General features: G+C 34.4%; 1 protein-coding gene across 1 annotated transcript in view; it reads right to left on the bottom strand.

The window, feature by feature from the left end:
• The window catches only part of LOC107574311 (transcription factor E2-alpha-like), a 28,005-nt gene that overhangs the window by 19,019 nt on the left and 3,170 nt on the right, over positions 1 to 5,816 (bottom strand). The window lies entirely within an intron of this gene.

Below are 5,816 nucleotides of genomic sequence, written 5' to 3'. Positions count from 1 at the left end.
TATATATATATATATATATATATATATATAATAGAATGTTACCTTTTTCATTTCATTTATTTTTATTTTATTTCATTTTTTTAATAAAACAGCAACTTCTCTCTCTCTCTCTATATATATATATATGTATAAAATAAATAATATTAATTTTATGTATATATTCAAAAATAATACTGTTAACAAACATATGAATTGTTGCACCTGAGTCAAGAAGAAATTACAAAATTACTCATCTAGCATTTTGTTGCATTCTCTATCAACCCATTTTTTTATAATAAAGTGTTCAATGTGAAGCACATCTGATTAGATGGAGTTTTCTTATCATGACTAGTTGTTCAGGCGATCCACCATCGGGTTTAATTTCTTTAAACATCTTTAGTTTTCACACACAAAGGCATGACGTGAAAACACTGTATACTTTGTTACTCGCTAAAACAAAAGAAACAACAACGCTCGCCTGTCTAGCCATGAAAGAGTGTTAATATAATGAACATGCGACCAAATTACAAGCCAATTAAACAACAAAGGGGTCAAAAACAAGCGATCTGATGTCAATGATGGAGAAACCCAAAGAAAAGAACCACGTGAAATGTGCGTAAATAAATGACACGAAATAGAAGACGAGAGACCGAAGGAGATGCATGAACACAAGAAAGAAATAAAGAGAGAAACCGAGAGAGAGAGATGCATTCTCAATTACAGAGCCATCTGCCCGTTCCTGGAGAGCAGCCAACACCACAGACAGCTGGAGACACGCAGAGAGAACCAGGAGGAAAAATGAAAGGAAAGAGAAATAGATGAGGGCAGGGAGAGTAAAAATAGAGGCACTATTTGAAAGCCACAGAGACAATAAGACCAATGTTAAGAACGGAGAACTGCACACAGTTCATACAAGTAAACACGGATTAAACTCATGAAGCTATATGTGACCCTGGAGCACAAAATCAGTCATAAGGGTCAATTTTCGGAAATTGAGATGTATACATCAGCCGAAAGCTGAATAAATAAGCTTTCCACTGATGTATGGTTTGTTAGGATCGGACAATATTTGGCTGAGATACAACTATTTGAAAATCTGGAATCTGAGGGTGCAAAAAAATCTAAATATTGAGAAAATCATCTTTAAAGTTGTTCAAATGAAGTTCTTAGCTATGCATATTACTAATCAAAAATTAAGTTTTGATATATTTATGGTAGGAAATGTACAAAATATCTTCATGGAACATGACCTTTACTTAATATCCTAATGATTTTTGGCATAAAAGAGAAATGTATAATTGTGACCCATACAATGTATTGTTGGCTATTGCTACAAATATCCCCCAGCGACTTAACACTGCTTTTGTGCTGCAGGGTCACATATTATGAGATTAAAATTCACAAAAGCCATTGTATACACATATAATGCATATTAAATGCAAATAAAGTGTGTGTGTGTTAATGTTTCTAATAACCTTTGTGAAAATAAAATGTCAAAGTATGGGTGAAATATATATATATATATTATTGCTTGTTTGTTTGTTTTTTATTTAATGCCATATCAGCACCAATGGCTATATTCATGGCAAGATAAACAGTATTATGATTACAAAATCATTTCAATACACTGGTTACAATAGTTTAACAAAAAACAACAACATATTAAAATAAAAATAATGGCAATAATAATAATAACCATTATATGGAATTTTTCAATTTAATGCATGATCAAAAAAAATATTCCATGAGGAACCTTTTTAAAAACGTCCATTAATATATTTTGCCTGACAAGATCTGTTGGTATATGAACTATTGTTACAGTGAATGACATTTTAGTGGATGTTTTCTGTAAACCGTGGTAAAAATGTAGGATAGTCATTACTTTTTGCTCAGAAAATAAAATTTTACATTCTAATGTAAGGTGGGGGAAAAAACTACATTTAAAGCGGTATTAAACTTTTGTTGTTTTAATGCTTGAAAACCCCTTTTCTTCTTCTATCCACACATATATTAGCGTAATTTGGGTATTTGAGATGATCAGCTGTGCCCAATTAACCAATTAAAGCGATAGTTCACTTAAAAAGAAATTTCTCATCATTTTGTTCCAAACCCGAGTGACTTTCTTTCTTCCATGGAACATAAACGAAGATATTCTGCATAATTTCCAAGTTGCTTTTGGCTCAACACACCCAAACTATTAGTCAGTGAAAACATAAACGTCTTGACAGTTTCTGCTCACCGCGATGACTTTACTGTAACGAACAGAGCAGATCAGAAGCTGCATTTCCACAGAAAGAAAACCATACGGTGTGGATCAACACAAGGATGAAGACCGGGGTTATAGTAATTAAATAAACAAAAATTAAAACCATTAAAAAAAAACATTTACGTTACTTAAAATAAAATACACATTAACTGAAAATAAAATATAAAAACAATATAAAATAAAATAAATATACTTTATTATATTTATTTATTTATTAAACAAACTAAATATATTTATTATTTTAATTATAATATAATTATTTTATTATTAAAATATAAAAATAAAAAATAACTACATATACATTTAATAACTATGTCCATTTGCTGTTTTCAAATATTGTGAGTGAATTGAGTAAATATTGTGTCAAACATTCATATAATATCTATTGTACGCACATTGTATAATTACTGTTTTATGGAAAATAATTTGCACCATGTAAAAATCGCATTGTTAAAAAAAAAAAAAAAGTGTAATTTTTTTATTACATTCAAAAAGAAATGTAAAATACAAGAAAATAAAATGAAATGTTATCATAAACGCTATAAAATTCTATTTTAGTTTCTCTCACTCCAAAACTAATACTTTAAATAAAACATTATTCAGAACTAGGGTTGCAAAAAGGTGGAAAATTTCCAGTAAATTTCGGAAATATTCCAGAAATTTTGGAAACGTTCCAGGATTTTTTGGGAATATTCCTGGGATTTTTGGAAAGTGTCCGGAAATGTTCCACCCCTTTGCAACCCTATTCAGAACAGGAATGAAAAACATACATATAGAAAAACAAATTATGGTGGCATTTGTTATAAAAACAATTAATAAAAAACGCCAAGCAATAACAAACGCATTTAAAGTGAAACTAAAACTACTGGCGTGTGGAAAATGCGCTATACAAATAAACTCGGTTGGCATAAACTGAAATGTGTGTGCTTTTTACGCATGTTTTATGTGCTTGATATTAAATGCATTATATAAGTCACTTTTTAAAAAATCAGCACGTTTAAGATGATCAAAAAGAACATTGTTTTATTCCAAAGTGACATTTATTTTTTAATGTAATAATGAAATGTGACTTATCTGGGGGGGGTTCTCTCAACGATGCAATTTTGACCCATGCAACTTATTATTACTGTATAGTTCCACACAATATTCACTAAATTCAATCACAAAATGTCCACACTGTGAAATTCAGACATTTAAATCAAAATGGTCATGTACTCACCATCATGCATGGTTGCACGCTGTATGATTTGCTTTCTCTGCATTAATTATTATCATTTTAAATCATATTGCATTGGTCAAAAACAGTGGCAGCGTGGCCTATGAGGACTCAAGTATTAAAAACTCACTTTATGGTTACTGGAAGTTGGTTCTCATAGAGAGTAATATGTTAAATTGCATTTATGCACTGAAAACAAGGAGGAATGAATGGGTTCAAATTCAGCAGCCCTGCTTTAAACAGGAAAAGGCACAGGAAGTAGAGCATGCACCGTTGCCCACGGCAACCGTCCAAGGCCTCGTGGGAATTAGTAGATGAGCGCTTTGTCCATGTGTTATGATATGACTGCATGCGAGCATGAATGCACGACTGCATACACAGCAAACGCACCCATAAGAGAGAAAGAGAATCTCTGCACACTCCAGGCAGGTCACAGTATGCATGTAGTATGTGACATGAGCCCTACACGAAGTGCGTGCGTGTGTGCGTGTGTGTGAGAGAGGGAATTAGTAGATGAGCGCTTTGTCCATGTGTTATGATATGACTGCATGCGAGCATGAATGCACGACTGCATACACAGCAAACGCACCCATAAGAGAGAAAGAGAATCTCTGCACACTCCAGGCAGGTCCCACTATGCATGTAGTATGTGACATGAGCCCTACACGAAGTGCGTGCGTGTGTGCGTCTGCATGTGCGTGTGTGAGAGTGTGTGTCTGTGTGTGCGTGTCTGTGTGTGTGTGTGTGTGTCTGTGTGTGTGTGTGTGTGCGTGTGAGAGAGTGTGTGTGTGTGTGTCTGTGCGCGCGCTAGGGGTGTGCGATATTGACAAAAAAAAATTATATCTCCATATTTTACGGGATTTTATCGATAATGATAATTAGACGATATTTTGCTGAGTGTGTTATTGTGCTGGTACCTTAAGGACTGCCAAAGACAGCTGACTCCTAATGTTTTTAATATTCTTCATATTCTGTGTGCTGGTCAGTTCACACTCAAGTATTAAAAACTCACTTTATGGTTACTGGAAGTTGGTTCTCATAGAGAGTAATATGTTAAATTGCATTTATGCACTGAAAACAAGGAGGAATGAATGGGTTCAAATTCAGCAGCCCTGCTTTAAACAGGAAAAGGCACAGGAAGTAGAGCATGCACCGTTGCCCACGGCAACCGTCCAAGGCCTCGTGGGAATTAGTAGATGAGCGCTTTGTCCATGTGTTATGATATGACTGCATGCGAGCATGAATGCACGACTGCATACACAGCAAACGCACCCATAAGAGAGAAAGAGAATCTCTGCACACTCCAGGCAGGTCCCACTATGCATGTAGTATGTGACATGAGCCCTACACGAAGTGCGTGCGTGTGTGCGTCTGCATGTGCGTGTGTGAGAGTGTGTGTCTGTGTGTGCGTGTCTGTGTGTGTGTGTGTGTGTCTGTGTGTGTGTGTGTGTGCGTGTGAGAGAGTGTGTGTGTGTGTCTGTGTGTGTGTGTCTGTGTGCGCGCTAGGGGTGTGCGATATTGACAAAAAAAAATTATATCTCGATATTTTACGGGATTTTATCGATAATGATAATTAGACGATATTTTGCTGAGTGTGTTATTGTGCTGGTACCTTAAGGACTGCCAAAGACAGCTGACTCCTAATGTTTTTAATATTCTTCATATTCTGTGTGCTGGTCAGTTCATACTGATAGAAATTAATCTTTTCCAATAAGTTTAAACTGATTTTTGCATTTTATGGGCATTTTTACCTTTATAAAGCCATTTTCTTTCTAAAAGTGTCCATTATCTTTTGAGTCAAATTCTTACATTTAATCAGGGAATTAGAAAAATAAGACATTCGGGCTGTTACCGAGCAAATGAAATCCACACAGACGCTGCATCTGAAGAGAGCAAATGAAATCAACACAGACGCTGCATCTGAAGAGGCATTTAGATGTATTTACACACATGTATTTTGACACGAATGCATTTAACCTGCAATTACAAATGCATAAACAATTTTTTGATATATTAAACAAAACATTGAATACTGATATTTGAAATGATTTAAAACATGAAAAAATTCAACAAAAAAAAAGAAAAAAGAAAAAGCCGAAATGTGAAATGAAAACCAATCAAAAGCAAATCACTGTTAAAAAGCGAGTCATTGCGATTGAACCGATTCATTTAAACGGTTGATTCATTCAGGAACGAAACACCGTCATGTTGCTCAGACACACAAAACAGCGCTGTGGCTGTATTTGGGATGATATTTGTTGGCGAAATAGAGCAAAAACAAGCAATATGGTGTCTAAAACGTAAGTCTCTTAATTAACTTATTGTTTATTGAATTCAATGTCACATTTGTAATCA

Source organism: Sinocyclocheilus grahami, unplaced genomic scaffold (genome assembly GCF_001515645.1).
Source record: "Sinocyclocheilus grahami isolate Dianchi unplaced genomic scaffold, SAMN03320097.WGS_v1.1 scaffold2180.1, whole genome shotgun sequence".
NCBI lineage: Eukaryota > Metazoa > Chordata > Actinopteri > Cypriniformes > Cyprinidae > Sinocyclocheilus > Sinocyclocheilus grahami.
The sequence above is the reverse complement of the archived record's forward strand: the minus strand, read 5'-3'. Positions and strand labels throughout refer to the sequence as shown.